Source organism: Bos indicus, chromosome 13 (assembly GCF_029378745.1).
Source record: "Bos indicus isolate NIAB-ARS_2022 breed Sahiwal x Tharparkar chromosome 13, NIAB-ARS_B.indTharparkar_mat_pri_1.0, whole genome shotgun sequence".
NCBI classification, from domain to species: domain Eukaryota; kingdom Metazoa; phylum Chordata; class Mammalia; order Artiodactyla; family Bovidae; genus Bos; species Bos indicus.
In genome coordinates, this window is record NC_091772.1 from 51157552 (window position 1) to 51174885 (window position 17334).

General features: G+C 40.7%; 1 non-coding gene across 1 annotated transcript; it reads left to right on the top strand.

Moving 5' to 3' along the window:
- The first annotated feature begins 1362 nt into the window (after positions 1-1362).
- Positions 1363-1434, top strand: TRNAS-GGA (transfer RNA serine (anticodon GGA)). The gene has a single exon. It is a non-coding gene; the product is annotated as a tRNA-Ser (tRNA).
- The last annotated feature ends 15900 nt before the right edge of the window (positions 1435-17334 follow it).

The following is a 17334-nucleotide window of genomic DNA, read 5'->3' on the forward strand; positions in this document are numbered from 1 at the left end:
AAGAGCCTCCTCATTTTTAATGTGGATTTCCTCTAATTCCCAATGAAAGTACTTGTAAATTTTGCAGATATATAAACCTGGGTGGGATATTAGGTGGGGGCTGGCAATATGTCTTTCTTGTTTTGAAAACTTTTATTCCCCATTCAGAGGTCAGTTTGTCAAAATAATATCACTAGTGTAGCCAACTCAAGGAAAAATGGCAGGCCAATCTTCTTAATTACCCAATCCAACACTACTCAGTCTTTTAAGTGAACAAAGCCTTCCCAGTCCTTCAACCAAGGATAAACCAGTCAGTCTAAACTGAGTAAAATCTTCCTAGTGGCTTTCACTGAGGATAATCCACTCAGTGTCTAAACTGAGCCCCAGTGTTTTTCAACCAGGCTCCCCCAATATCTTTCAATTGCAGGGGTCATTCCCCAATATCTTTCAACTGCGAAACAAATTACTTGTTAGACACTGCCAAATAAAACTCAGGATCATCAACCAAAAATAGGGAGATCTGAGAACCAGTAGAGACTCACCCAATTCATCTGGATTCTCCAAGGAGACAGAGAGGCACAGGAGGCCTCTGCTGGTATCAAGGCTCTGGATCCTTCTAGAGTTCAGGCAAAGGAGAGAAAGTTGCTCTGGTCCCTTCGTGGTTACCATAACTATCAACTGAAAAAAAAAAATGCACAACCTAAAAGTTGAGAGTTATGTTTTCTTTTTTTTAATATATATATTTTTTTATTGAAGTATAGTTGACTTACAATGTTTCAGGTACACAGCAAGGTGATTCAGTTATACAAATACACATATATTATTTTTGAAATTATTTTCCATCATAGGTTATTATAAGATATTGACTATGGTTCCCTATGCTGTACAGTAAACCTTTGTTGCTTTGTATATACACTTTTAATTAGAAATCTAGCATTCTATTCATACTAAGTCAAGCAAGTAGAATCAAAATGTCATAACTTTTTAATTTAGGCAAAAATTCATACATTTTCTAAAATATATATTATAAATATTTATATATATATGTATACAAAAGTTTTTCTACTACGCTTGATAAAAGCTTGAGAAAACATCAAAAAAAAAAAAGAACAGATGGAAAAATTGGAGAACATAAATGAAATGGGAGCACTGAATATGAAATAGAAAGAGTAAAACAAACATAAAAGTAAAAGATCGTCATAGAGTCCAGTTGTTTTTAAATACGACTGCTCATTAGAAACTATCTGGAGCTCTAGAGAAAAAAGGCAACACCTGAGCATTTGTATTTTTCAAAAAATTTCCATATAATTCTGACAAGCATCTGCATTTTAAAAAGTGATTACAGGTGTTTGTTTGGTTTTTTTAGATACTAGTTTTAGGGCTTCCCTGGTGGCTCAGAGGTTAAAGCGTCTGCCTGGAATGCGGGAGACCCGGGTTCGATCCCTGGTCGGGAAGATCCCCTGGAGAAGGAAATGGCAACCTACTCCAGTACTCTTACCTGGAGAATCCCATGGAGGGAGGGGCCTGGTGGGCTACAGTCCATGGGGTTGCAAAGAGTCGGACATGACTTAGCAACTTCACTTTCTTTAGTGATATAGAGTTCTATTATTTTTCTGTTGACCAATCATGATACAATGATATTAAGTGAATAATAGAAACATAGCCACATGAGACAGGGTGCTCAGGGCTGGTGCACTGGGATGACCCTGGGGGATGGGATGGGAAGGGGGTTCTGGATGGGGAACACATGTGCATCCATGGCTGATTCATGTCGATGTTTGGCAAAAACCACTACAATATTGTAAAGTAATTAGCCTCCAATTAAAATAAATTAATTAATTTAAATTTTTAAAAAAGTTACATAACCACAATAGAAAAAGACATTTATCAGTTTTCACAATCAATAACCAGACAAAATAAGAAAAAGATAATTACAATTGCAAGCCATAATGGGAACGTGATTAACTTAACAATTTAAAATAATTACGTACAATTGGGGTGGAGGGTGGAGAAGGAAATGGCAACCCACTCCAGTATTCTTACCTGGAGAATCCCAGGGAGAGAGGAGCCTGGTGGTCTGCCATCTATGGGGTCGGAAACAGTCAGACACAACTGAAGCAACTTAGCAGCAGAAGCAGCAGGGAGCAGGGTCAAGCAGAGTGATGTGGTAAATGGAAGTGCATACAGGCACATGTTTTCATTCACCCAGTCAGTCTGTGTCTTTTGGTTGGTGCGTTTAATCCATTTGCATTTAAGGTAATGATTGATATATATGATCCCATTACCATTTTTGTAATTGTTTTGGGTTTATTTTCTGTAGGTCTTTTCCTTCTCTTGCATCTCCTGCCTAGAGAAGTTCCCTTAGCATTTGTTGTAAAGCTGATTTGATGGTGCTGAATTCTCTTAATTTTTGCTTATCTGGAACCTTTTGATTTCTCCATAAAATCTGAAGGACAGACTTGCTGGGTAGAGTAGTCTTGGTTGTAGGTTCTTCCCTTTCATCACTATAAATATATCATGCCATTCCCCTCTGACTTGTAGAGTTTCTGTTGAGAAGTCAGCTGATGGCCTGATGGGAGTTCCTTTTATGCTATTTGTTTCTTTTCCCTTATTGCTTTTAATATTTTATCTTTGTCTTTAATTTTTGACAGTTGGATTACTATGTATCTTGGTGTGTTTCTCCTTGTTTATCCTTTTTGGGACTCTCTGTGCTTCCTGGATTTGGTTGATTATTTCCTTTCCCATGTTCAGGAAGTTTTCAGCTATTATCTCTTCAAATATTTTCTCAGGTCCTTTCTCTCTCTTCTGTTTCTGGGACCCCTATAGTGAGAATGCTAGAATTTAATGTTGTCCCATAGGTCTCTAAGGCTGTCCTCATTTCTTTTTGTTCTTTTTTCTGTATTCTGTTCTGTGTCAGTGATTTCCACCATTCAGTCCTCCAGGTCATTTATCCATTCTTCTGCCTCAGTTATTCTGCCTCTGCTATTCTGCTATTGATTCCTTCTAGTGCATTATTCATCTCTGTTTGTTTGTTTTTTAGTTCTTCTAGGTCTATAGAAAACATTTCTTGCATCTTCTTCATTCTTTTCCCAAGATCCTGTATCATCTTCACTATCATTATTTTGAATTCTTTTTGGGGAAGTTTGCCTATCTACACCTCACTTAGTTGTTTTTCTTGGATTTTATCTTGTCCCTTCATCTGGGACATAACTTTCTGCTTTTTCATTGTGATTAACATTCTGTAATATGGTTTTTGTTTTAGCCTCCGTGGGACTGTGTTTCTTTTTGCTTCTGTCTGCCCTCTGATGGATGAGGCTAAGAGGCTTATGTAAGCTTCTTGATGGGAGGGACTGGTGATGGGAAAAACTGGGTCTTGCTCTGGTGGGCAGGGCCTTGCTCAGCAAAGCTTTAATCCAATTATCTGCTGTTGAGTGGTGTTGCACTCCCTCCCTGGTAGTTGTTTGGCCTGAGGCGACCCAGCCTGGGGTCTACAGGCTCTATGGTAGGGTTAATGGTGAACTACAAGAGGGTTCACCAAAGGGGACCTTCCAGTGCCCCCATCCCGGTGGTGAGTCCCTGCCAACTCACACCTCCATAGGAGGCCCTCCAACACTAGCACATAGTTTTGATTCCTATGGGGTCACTGTTCCTCTTCTGTGGGTCTTGGTACATGCAAAATTTTATTTGTGCCCTCCAAGACTGGAATCTCTGTTTCCCTCAGTCCTCTGGAAGGCCTATAATCAAATCCCACTGGTCTTCAAGGTCAGATTCCCTGGGGATTCCCAGTCCCTTTGTCAGATCCCCAGGCTGGGAAGCCTGACATGGGGTTCAGAACCTTCACAATAGTGCAAGAACTTCTTTGGCATTATTGCTCTCCAGGCTGTGGGTCACCCACACAGCAGATATGGAATTTGATTTTACTGTGATTGTGCCCCTCCTATCGTCTTGCTGCAGCTTCTTCTTTGTCTTTGGACATGGGCTATCTTTTTTGGGTGTGTTCCAGCATCCTCCCATCAATGGCTGTTCAACAGCTAGTTGCAGTTTTGGTGCTCTCACAGGAGGAGATGAGCTCATGTCCTTCTACTCTGCTATCTTGAACCAGAACTGACAGTTATGTTTTTTTCAGCAGATATCATTAGGACTTCAAGCCTAGGAGACAGGCTTTCACATAAGCTCTAAGAAAACTGTTCTGAAGAGGAAGTGAGGGGTTGGGGGAGCCAGGATATACAGAAGTTTTTGCAAAAATACCATATAGTCAGAACAAAAGGCTACTGCTTTGTTTCTGTTTGGGGGAGGTTGAGAATACTTTATTAGTTTCTGTATCAAACTCATTAGATAAGATCTTACATATTTAATACCATTAAATACATTGCCCCTATACAGATAGATGGAAAAAATTATGTTAATGTTTCTAGACCAATATGGCTGTTAGTTGCTTTTTTTTTATCATTATATAAACCATGTGCCAGGGCATATTAGTTACCTATTGCTGTGTTACAAATTACCCTAAAACTTAGCAGCTTAAAATAACAATACTGATACAGTCTCACCCAGTTTGGGAGGGTCAGAAATTTGGAAGTGGCTTAACTGGGTAGTTGTAGCTCAGTGTCTTCTATGTGATTGCAGCCAAGAGCTTGGCCAGGGCTGTGGACATCAGAAGGCTTGACTGGGGCTGGAGGGTCCATTTTCAAGTTGGCTTTTCCATGCAACTGGCCAAATAGTGCTGGCCATTGGCAGGAGACCTCAGCTCCTCGCCTTATAGACCTGCCCAGAGGGCTGCTTGAGTGTCCTCCTGACATGGCAGCTGTTCTTCCAAGAGAAAAGGATCCAAGAGAGAACAAGATGGAAGTGGCAGTGTCTTTTGTGACCTAGCTTTGGAAGTTACACATTGACATTTCCACACTGGTTACACAGCCCAGCCCTAGTCCGTGTAAGAGGGGAACACCAGGAGGCCAGGATCACTGGAGCCATACTGGAGGCCAGCTGCCACAGAGGGACTCTATTGGCCACTTATATATATTGCTTCTAATCCTACGACACTGCTATGGGCTGGGTTTTTGGTCCTCGCTGAATGGATTTAAAAAAAAAAAAAATCCCCAAAGTAATTAAGTGTCTTGGGACTTCCCTAGTGATTCAGTGGTTAAGAATCCACCTGCCAAATGCAGAGGATTCGGGTTCAATCCCTGGTCCGGGAGGATTCCCCATGCCAAGGGGCAACTAAAACCATGCTCTACAACTATGGAAGCCCACACGTCTAGAGCCCATGCTCCAAAATAAGAGAAGCCACCACAATGAGAAGTTCATACTCTGCAGCTAGAGAGTAGCTCCTGCTTGCCTCAACTAGATAAAGCCCGAGTGCAGCAACAAAGACCCAGCACAGCAATGTGGCTGTCAGTTTCTGTACAATGTCAACCAACATGTACAACTGGGATATTTTTCCAAAGTTGACAGCACAGCTGAAGTTTCTAAAAATTCAAGTTAGATATAGATAGATTCATTTATTCACATAAAAGACCAATAGCAGTATGCCATACATCAATATCATCCACAGCTTTTCTAGGTTCTGCAGTCATCTGAGCAAAATTAGAGACACATCCAGCATTCTCCATTAAAAAAAAAAAAAAGATGAAAAACAAAACTCCAGAAAATAGCAAAGTTCTGTTACTGTTGTGGTACTTGGCACCATTTTTTTATTAGCTTTTCAATCATAATCCAGAAAGAAAAAAATTCTAGAACAGTGTCATTAAAAATAGCTGTGATATAGCATAGTCCCTACTACATGTCATAAAGCAGGTACAAGATATTTTACATTCACAGAAGTATGATACAGTACTGTCCTACATGTATAATATTAGCAGATGTAATTTAAAAGATTTTATTTGAGACTTGATTCTACTTTTGCAGCAGAGGACCCAAAGGATGGCTATGACACAGCTCTGGCTACTGTTATAAAAAGAAAACTAGATATCTCAAGTTAAGGAGTTTATCACTTTTCTATGTGTGGAAAGATGCAAGAGTCTGGGCTCACTGAAGTCATTCCTTAGATGTGCACCTCAGCTATCTGGGATCAGAATCCTGTGTTTTCTCATCCTCAGTTTCCTCAGGCTGCACCTTTGGTGGTAGCTACAGTCTGATGGCTGCTAGATGCTTGGCATTCCTTGTTTCCTTCCTGAACTCCCTCAGGCTCACCGTTAAGGGTGGTTGCAATTGCTGATGACTGTGACATTCTTTGTTTACTGATATGGCAGGCAATATTTTATTTCTCACTGTCCAATCCCCTTTAACAATCTCTTTCTCTGGTATTCAGGGTGAGGGATCATCATTTTTTTTCTCTCTGACCTCTGTCTCCTTCACTGCTTCTTCCTTCCTTTCCTGTGCACCCCAGGAGCTTTCCTCATGGGCAGACATGTCACTGGGGACATTGCAATGAGCAGGACCACAGTTCCTACTTCTTCCAGTCTACAATTGAGTCTCCATCTTCTTCCAGTTGCCTAAATGCCAGTGCTCCCTGGGGGCCCAGTCTATAGCACTCCTCTCTCCCTCTCTATAAGACTCTTCCATATGTAAAGAAATCTCTAGGGTATATGACTGGAAGTGGAAGCACTGGGTCATAAAACACTTTGTCTTCTACTCTGTAAGATATTCGGAGAAGGCAATGGCAACCCACTCCAGTATTCCTGCCTGGAAAATCCTATGGGCGGAGGAGCCTGGTAAGCTGCAGTCCATGGGGTCGCAAAGAGTTGGACACGACTGAAGAGACTTAGCAGCAGCAGCAGCTGTAAGATATTATCAAATTGATCTCCAAAGTATTATACCAATGTGCATTCCCTCCAGCCAAGTATAAGTTTATCTGCTACTTTACAAATGTTTTTGTGGACACTGTTGCTGCCTCATACAGATCCCCTTTACAATCTGATATACGCTGTTATAGCTTTTGGGCACATTGGCTGCTAATGGCTCCCAGATGACCTTTGCTGGACAACTGCCCTTGGCAATGGGAGTCTCCTATCTTGTATTCCCTGCAGTAGGCCTCTACACATTTTTGTTTTTTAAGTTGGGTCCAAGATGGAAAGAAAAAAGTGGAAGCAAGAGAAGGACACCATAGTCTCTGTCTCTTCCAGGCTTGGTCCTCCCAAGCTCCAGGAAGACATGGGAAGAAGAAAAGGAGGAAGGAAAATAGAAAGGACTTCATGGAGGAGGAGAATGGGGAACGCTGGTTTAAATCTGCTCTCCAGGCCAGATGGGCAGGAGGATGGGAGCTGGGCAAGCCTCTCTTTGCAGATGTCAAGGATACTGAAAACCCACATCACCTCCTGCCAAGAAAAGCCTTTTCTGCCTCTGTCATCTACTCACCCACTCCCTCACTCACCCACTTGTCTTCTCTTTCTTTTTTAGCTATTTCCCTGAGTCCTTTCACTCTCCTTCTTTGTTCACTGCTTCTGTCTCCAGTGCAGAGAACTGCTCAGTGCCAAGCAGCAGCTCAATGTTTGTTACATGAATTCATGGATGAATCTCACTTGATATGCAAGGATTTTTAATAAAGAACAAAATGTTTTATAGAAGTTGCAAGTGTAATATTTCTTCCTCAACCTGTTGCTAAACCCTACACTTACTCATGACACAGAGTGAAAAGTAAAAGTTACAGTCCCTCAGTCATGTCTAACTCTTTGCAACCCCATGGACTGCAGCCTGCCAGGCTCTTCTGTCCATGGGATTTCCCAGGCAAGAATACTGGAGTGGGTTGCCATTTCCTTCTCCAGGGGATCTTCCCTACCCAGGGATTGAACTCAGGTCTCCCAAACATAAGCACTTCCAAATGTGAAACTGCAGCCTTATTTCCCATGACAAACCTAGCTTCTCCTTTTTCGTCTCCCTGGTCTCAGAGCCTTGCCTCTTTGTCTCTCTCTGCAATCCTGGACACTTAGGGAAGGCTCTACCAACCATCTGGTCTGCCTGGAGCCACAGACCACATGCCCTTTCATTTTTTTTTTCATCTTGTGCACCTTCCTGGTGGTTTTTAAGATGTCTGTCTATAAAATCCATTGGCTTCACTTCTCTGCAGTCCTACCTCGAATAGGGCCACTTCCTTAGACACAGACCCATCCTACCTGTTTTCTCCTTAAAGTTCCTCTTGTTCCTTCCAGATCCTATCACTATTCCATTCACTCCACCTCACTCCCCGAAGCCACATGTGAGTGAGCACATGCACACACACACATTCTTTCTCTCTGTGTGTATTTATACACCAATAATTTGTTGATAATATATTATATACAAATTGTATAAATATATGATATGTATGTTGATGCTTAGTCTCCCAGTTGTGTCCAACTCTTTGCCACCCCATGGACTGCAGCATGCCAGGCCTCCCTGTCCTTCACTATCTCCCAAAGTTTGCCCAAGTTCATGTCCGTTGTCTTAGTGATGCCATCCAACCATCTCATCCTCTGACACCCTCTTCTCCATCAGCCCTCAATCTTTCCCAGCATCAGAGACTTTTCTAATGAGTTGGCTGTTCATATTCCATGAGCAAAATACTGGAGCTTCAGCTTCAGCATCAGTCCTCCCAATGAGTATTCAGGTTTGATTTCCCTTAAGATTGACTGGTTTGATCTCCTTGCTGTCCAAGGGACTCTCAGGAGTCTTCTTCAGAACCACAATTTGAAGGCATCAATTCTTTGGTGCTCTGCCTTCTTTATGGTCCAGCTCTCACAACCATACATGACCACTGGGAAGACCATAGCCTTGACTATACGGACCTTTGTCAGCAGAGTAATGTCTCTGGTTTTCAACACACTGTGTAGGTTTGTCATAGCTTTCCTGCCATGTAGCAATAACCTGATTTCATGGCTGCAGTCACCATTCACAGTGATTTTAGAGCCCAAGAAGAGGAAATCTGTCACTAGTTCCACCTTTTCCCCTTCTATTTGCCATGAAGTAATGGGGTTGGATGCCATGATCTTAATTTTTTAATATTAAGTTTTAAGCCGGGTCTTTCACTCTCCTCCTTCACCCTCATCAGGAGGCTCTTTAGTGCCTCTTCACTTTTGCCATTACAATGGCATCATCCACATATCTGAAGTTGATGTTTCTCTGGCCTATCTTAATTCCAGCTTGTAACTCATCCAGCCTGGCATTTCTCATGATGTTCTCAGCGTATTAGTTCAGTTCAGTTCAGTCACTCAGTGGTGTCCGACTCTTTGCGACCCCAAGAATCCCAGCACGCCAGGCCTCCCTGTCCATCACCAACTCCCGGAGATCACCCAGACTCACATCCATCGAGTCAGTGATGTCATCCAGCCATCTCATCCTCTGTCGTCCCCTTCTCCTCCTGCCCCCTATCCCTCCCAGCATCAGAGTCTTTTCCAATGAGTCAACTCTTCACATGAGGTGGCCAAAGTACTGGAGTTTCAGCTTTAGCATCATTCCTTCCAAAGAAATCCCAGGGCTGATCTCCTTCAGAATGGACTGGTATCAGTGTGTAGGTTAAATAAATAGGGTAACAGCAGACAGCCCTGTCATACTCCTTTCTCAATCCTGAATCAATCAGTTGTTCCATATAGGTTTCCAACTGTTGCTTCCTGACCCACATACAAATTTCTCAGAAGACAGGTGAGATGGTCTGGCATTCTCATCTCTTTAAGAGCTTTCCACAGTTTGCTATGATCCACACAGTCAAAAACTTTAGTGTAGTCAATGAAATAGAGGTAGACTTTTTTTGAAATCCCCTTGCTTTCTCTACAATCCAGCAAATATTGGCAATTTGATCTCTGGTTCCTCTGCCTTTCCTAAACCCAGCTTGGACATCTGGAAGTTCTTGGTTTGTGTAATGCTGAAGCCTAGCATGCAAGATCTTAAGCATGACCTTACTAGCATGGGAGATGAGTGCAAATGTCCAGTGGCTTGGACATTCTTTAGTTCTGCTCTTCTTGGGAACTGGGATGGGGACTGACCTTTTCCAGTCTGTGGCCACTGCTGGGTATTCCAGATTTGCTGACATATTGAGTGCAATACTTTGATAGCATCATCTTTTAGGGTTTTGAATAGCTCTTCTGGAATTCCATCACATCCACTAGCTTTACTGACAGCAGTGCTTCCTACGGTCCACTTGGTCTCACACTCCAGAATGTTTGGCTCTGGGTGACTGACCACACCATCATAATTATCTGATTCATTAGGATCTTTTTTTGTACGATTCTTCCATGTATTCTTTCCATCTCTTCTTTTGTCTTCTCTGTCTACTAATTCTCCAATGTTTCTGTCCCTTATTGCGCCCATCTTTGGGCAAAATATTCCCTTGATATTTCCAATTTTCCTGAAGAGATCTCTAGACTTTCCCCTTCTATTGTTTTCCTCTATTTTTATGCACTGTTCATTGAAGAAGGTCTTCTTGTCTCTGCTTGCTATTCTTTGGAACTCTGCGTTTAGTTGGATGTACCTTTCCCTTTCTCTATATGTATATGTGTGTGTGTGTAAGTATATTATATATGAAAGTGAAAGTCGCTCAGTTGTGTCTGATTCTTTGCGACCCCATGGACTATACAGCCCATGCAATTCTCCAGGCCAGAATATTGGAGTGGGTAGACTTTTCCTCTCCAGGTGATCTTCCCAATCCAGGAATCAAACCCAGGTCTCGCTCATTGCAGGCAGATTCTTTACCAGCTAAGCACAAGGAATAATGTGTGTGTGTGTGTGTGTGTGTGTGTGTATACAGAAATATGTATATATATAAGAAATATGTCTTCCTCTATGTATTTCTCCATTTTATATCATAACTCTTTGGCCACCTTCCTCTCCCTCACTGTGCTTTCTCTGCACAGGTGTTGCCACCTCATACATAGGCTCTTTATTCTGGACCTTTGACTATGGATGCTGTGGTAAGCAGACTAATAACCCCCCAAGAAGTCTACATCTTCAGAACCTGGGAATATGTTACCTTATATGGCATAAAGGTCTTTGTGATATACTTAAATTAAGTATCTTAAGATTATCCTGGGTTATCCAGCTGAGTCCGACGTAATCACAGGAGGTCTTTTCAAAGGAAAGAGGGAGGCAGAAGAGTCAGATAAGGAGATGTGATGGTGGAAACAGAGGAGTAAAAGAGAAAGAAATTTTAAGGTTTTACACTGCTGACTTTGAAGATGGAGAAAAGGGCCACAAATCAAGGAATACTGGAAGTCTCAAGAAGCTTGAAAAAGGCAAGGAACAGATCCTTTCCTAGATAGAGCCCTAAAATGAACATACATCTGCCAATACCTTGATTTTGGTGCAGTGAAACACATTTTGAACTTCTGACCTCCAGAACTGCTAGATAACAAATCTGTGTTGTTTTAAGCTACCTTGATACAACAGCAACAGGAAACTAATACAGGCATCAATTTGTACAACTCCAGTACCTGTATAGTGCACCACCCGAGAAGCTATTCCTGGCAGCTTTGTTTGGTACCACTCATGCATAATGCCTTGGCTAACTTCAATCAGTCTGTGACTGGAGAATAACGGTGTCCTTCAAACATTGCCTTAGGTGAGGTTCTCCCAGAAGCAAACTCTCAAACAAGGAATTAGATGCAAGTAGTTTAATTAAGAGATGATGCCAGGAAACATGAACAGGGGAGTAAGGAAATGAGACAGTGAAGGGAAGGCAGTCAATAAAGGTAGATTATCAATAAGCTGCCAGTGGGCAGTTAGGGCTCAATCCTACAGAGGAACTCTGGAAGCCAATGAAGAACAGTGTTACCCTTGCCCCCCCAAACCTCTGCCCAATGGGAAAAGGAAATGAGTGGGATATTTATATACCTACTCCTCTTGGTCATTCGTTGAGGGCCATGTAGGAATGATGGGAGGGTGTTCTTTGGCCAGCACAAACAGAACTACCTTCACACTTTTGAGAAAGCCCTTAGAGAGAGATATGTGGATTCCAGCCACATAGAGCACTGAAGTAGTGAGTACCAAGCAGTGAAGTATCTGTCCAGTCAGCACTGAGGCAAGTGCATGTCCTTTCAGAAAGGAGACACCTCCATATCCCTGGCTTCCATACCTCTCCTGACTAAAGTGGAAATAGTATGGGCTCTGGGTTCTAATCCAGGCACTCTATGGGACTCTGCAGAGTGTGTCTCAATTTGGGTTTACCTGTTTTATCATGATTAGACTGCAGTGAGAAGCAATAGTGTACCCTTCATGTCAGGGGATATGTAATGTCAACATTGTTAATATTAGTGATCTTTACCTTGATCCCTTGGTTAAAGTATTGGCAGCCAGAATTCTCCACTTTTATATTATCCCTTTATAATTAATAAATATGCTGAAGAGATACTTTCAGATTTTGTTTCTCATTGATTTCTATCCACTAATTTTAGCCACCATCAATGGATCTTGCCTGCTACTGTTATTACTGTAGAGTTGGCTCGTGGCAACTTTCTATTTCCCTCATTTTTTGACCTAATTTTGTTGTAGTGTTTTCTGTTTTCTTTTTTTTTTTTTTGGCCACATAGTGTAGTATGTGGGATTTTAAGTTCCCTGACCAGGGATCAAACTTGTACCCCATGCAGTGGAAGCATGGAGTCTTAACCACTGCAAGTCCCTAGACCTAGTTTTAAATTCTTTCACAGCTCAGTTTCCTCATCTGTAAATGAGGATAATAATTTTCCTGCTAGAGACAAAGAGCAACATGACATAAGAATAAAAGGATTCATCCTCCAGGAAAGTACAAGGATCCCAAGTGCATACTTGCAAAAGAGTCTCAAAATATATGCTGTAACACCTGATAGAGCTGAAAGGAGAAATAATCAAATCCACAATGATAAATGAAGACTTCAACCCCATTCTCAGCAAATGATTAAATTATTAGAAAATCGATAAGAATGTAGAAAAACTCAACAACACTACCAACCAAAAGGATATAATTGACACACAAAGAATACTGCAATTGTAAAACAACTATACTCTAATAAAAATTAATTTTAAAAAGAATATCACAACCAGTAATAAAAGCACACACATTCTTTTCAAGAATTCATAAGATAAACCATGACCTGAGCCATGAAACAAATCTCAACCAATTTAAAATAACTGAAATCATACATACAAAATATAACAAAAGGATAGATACATAGATCAATGGAACAGAATAGAAAACCCACAAATATATCACACACAAATATGCCCAACTGATTTCTTACAAAAAATTGTTTCCTGCAAAAACAATTCAACAGAAGGAGGATAGCCTTCTCCACAAATGATGCTGGAACAACTGGATATCCAAAGGCAAAAAAACAAAACTTTCAATTTAAAAATCACATCTTACACAAGAATTAAGTCAAAATGAGTCATGAGTCATGGACTTGAATGCATAATTAAATCTTTAGGGAAAAATTTGGGAGAAAACCTTCAGGATCTAAGATTAGGTAAAGAGTTATTAAATTTGACATCAAAAGCACAATCCATAAAAGAAAATTTTTGATAAATTGAACTTAATAAAAATTTAGAACTTTTGCTCTATGAAAGGCCTTTTAAGATGACTAAAAGAAAAACCACAGACTAGGAGAAAATACTCAAACAGTAACTCAACAGTTAAAAAAACATACACATCAAAAACAAACAAAAAAAAAACCTAATTGGTTTTCTTTCTTCTAACTGATAAGATGAACAATTAGAAAATGAACAAAAGATCTGACCTAACATTTCACCAGAGAAGATATACAGATAGTAAATAAGTAAATGAAAAAAAATACAGTATCATTAGCCATTAGGAAAATGCAAAATAAAAATACAATGAGATAGCACTACACACCTACCAGAATGGCTAAAATTAAAAGCTGTGACACCAGAAGCGGACAAGAATACAAAGTAACCTGAATCACTCATACATTGATGGTAGAAATGTAAAATTAAACAGTTGCTTGGAAAACAATTTGGTAACTTCCATATGACTCAGCAGTTGCATTCCTGGGCATTTATCCCAGAGAAATCACATTCACACAAAAACCTGTAAACAAACTTTTGTATAATTTTGACTACGTGTAATAGTCAAAACTAGAAACAATTTGAAAGTCCTTCAACAGGTGAACTAACACCCAAAAAAGATGCCCTTTTAATTATAGGGGACTGGAATGCAAAAGTAGAAGTCAAGAAACACCTGGAGTAACGGGCAAATTTGGCCTTGGAATACAGAATAAAGCAGGGCAAAGGCTAATACAGTTCTGCCAAGAGAAGGCACTGGTCATAGCAAACACCCTCTTCCAACAACACAACAGAAGACTCTACACATGGACATCACCAGATGGTCAACACCGAAATCAGATTGATTATATTCTTTGCAGCCAAAGATGGAGAAACTCTATACACTCAGCAAAAACAAGACTGGGAGCAAACTGGTTCAGATCATGAACTCCTTATTGTCAAATTCAGACTGAAACTGAAAAAAGTGGGGAAAACCACTAGACCATTCAAGTATGACTTAAATCAAATCCCTTATGACTATACAGTGGAAGTGAGAAATAGATTTAAGGGACTAGATAGATCTGACAGACAGAGTGCCTGATGAACTGTGGACAGAGGTTTGTGACATTGCACAGGAGACAAGGATCAAGACCATCCCCATGGAAAAGAAAAGCAAAGAAGCAAAATGGCTGTCTGAAGAGGCCTTATAAATAGCTGTGAAAAGAAGGGAAGTGAAAAGCAAAGGAGAAAAGGAAAGATATACCGATTTGAATGTAGAGTTCCAAAGAACAGCAAGGAGAGATAAGAATGCCTTCCTCAGTGATCAATGCAAAAAAATAGAGGAAAACAATAGAATGGGAAAGACTAGACATCTCTTCAAGAAAATTAGAAATACCAAGGGAACATTTCATGCAAAGATGGGCTAAATTAAAGGACAGAAATGGTAGGGACCTAACAGAAGCAGAAGATATTAAGAAGAGGTGGCAAGAATACACAGAAGAACTATACAAAAAAAGATCTCACAACCCAGATAATCATGATGGTGTGATCACTCACCTAGAGCGAGACATCCTGGAATGTGAAGTCAAGTGGGCCTTAGGGAACATCATTACAAACAAAGCTAGTGGAGGTGATGGAATTCCAGTTAAGCTATTTCAAATCCTGAAAGATGATGGTGTGAAAGTGCTGCACTCAATATGCCAGCAAATTTGGAAAACTCAGCAGTAGCCACAGGACTGGAAAAGGTCAGTTTTCATTCCAATCCCTAAGAAAGGCAATGCCAAAGAATGTTCAAACTACGGCACAATTGCACTCATCTCACACGCTAGTAAAGTGATGCTTAAAATTCTCCAAGCCAGGCTTCAGCAATACGTGAACCATGAACTTCCAGATGTTAAAGCTGGTTTTAGAAAAGGCAGAGGAACCAGCGATCAAATTGCCAACATCCGCTGGATCATCAAAAAAGCAAGAGAGTTCCAAAAAAACATCTATTTCTGCTTTATTGACTATGCCAAAACCTTTGACTGTGTGGATCACAATAAACTGTAGAAAATTCTGAAAGAGATGGGAATACCGTAACACCTGACCTGCCTCTTGAGAAACCTATATACAGGTCAGGAAGCAACAGTTAGAACTGGACATGGAACAACAGACTGGTTCCAAGAAGGAAAAGGAGTACGTCAAGGCTGTATATTGTCACCCTGCTTATTTACCTTATATGCAGAGTACATCATGAGAAATGCTGGGCTGGATGAAGCACAAGCTGGACTCAAGATTGCTGGGAGAAATATCAATAACCTCAGAATCACAGATGACACCACCCTTATGGCAGAAAGGGAAGAAGAACTAAAGAGCCTCTTGATGAAAGTGAAAGAGGAGAGTGAAAAAGTTGGCTTAAACCTCAACATTCAGAAAACTAAGATCATGGCGTCCGGTCCCATACTTCATGGCAAATAGATAGGGAAACAGCGGAAACCATGGCTGGCTTTATTTTTCTGGGCTCCAAAATCACTGCAGATGGTGATTGCAGCCATGAAATTAAAAGACGCTTACTCCTTGGAAGGAAAGTTATGACCAACCTAGATAGCATATTAAAAAGCAGAGACATTACTTTGCCAACAAAGGTCTGTTTAGACAAAGCTATGGTTTTTCCAGTGGTCATGTATGGATGTGAGAGTTGGACTATAAAGAAAGCTGAGCGCTGAAGAATTGATGCTTTTGAACTGTGGTCTTGGAGAAGACTCTTGAGAGTTCCTTGGACTGCAAGGAGATCCAACCAGTCCATCCCAAAGGAGATCAGTCCTGGGTGTTCATTGGAAGGACTGATGTTGAAGCTGAAACTCCAATACTTTGGCCACCTGATGCGAAGAGCTGACTCACTTGAAAAGATCCTGATGTTGGGAAAGATTGAGGGCAGGAGGAGAAAGGGACGACAGAGGATGAGATGGTTGGATGGCATCACCGACTCAATGGACATGGGTTTGGATGGACTGCAGGAGTCGGTGACGGACCAGGAGGCCTGGCATGCTGTGACTCATGGGGTCACAAAGAGTTAGACAATGACTGAGCAATTGAACTGAACCGAACTGAGTCTGTATCTGTTAATCTCCAATTCCAAATTTATCCCTCCTCATCTTTTCCCCTTTGGTAACCATAAGTTAATTTTTGATGTTTGTGAGTCTATTTCTATTTTATAAAAAAAGTTTGTGTCACTTTTTTTAGATACCACATATGAGTAATATCATATATTTCTCTTTTTCTGTATGAGTCATTTGACTTAATATGATAATCTCTAGGTTCACTGATGCTACAAATGGCTTAGCCTTTTATAGTAATATTCCATTGTAAATATATATATATTTTTATTTGTCAATAGACTTGTAGGTTGCTTTCATGTCTTGGGGATTGTACGCCATGCTGCTATGTACATTGGGGTACGTGTATCTTTTATAATTAGGTTTTTATCTTTTCTGGGTATATGCCCAGAAGTGGAATTTCTGGATCATATAGGAACTTTATTTTTAGATTTTTAAGAAAACTCTATACTGTTCTCCCTAGTGGCTGCCTCAGTGTACATTCCCACCAGCAGACTAAGAGAGTTCTCTTTTCTTGGCACTCTCTCCACCATTTATTATTTGTAGATTAAAAAAAAAAAAAAAAAAAACATTAAATTTTATTTATTTTTTTCTTTTTCTGTTCTTTTTTTTGGCTTTGCTGGGTCTTTGTTGCTGCACAAGCTTTTCTCTAGTTGTGGCCTGCAGGGGCTACTCTCTAGTTGCTGTGCATGGGCTTCTCATTGAGGTGGCTTCTCTTGTTGTGAAGCACAGGCTCCAGAGCACATGGGCTTCAGTAGTTGCGGCACATGGGCTTGGTTGTTGTAGTTCCCAAGCTCTGGATCACAGGCTCAGCATTTGTGGG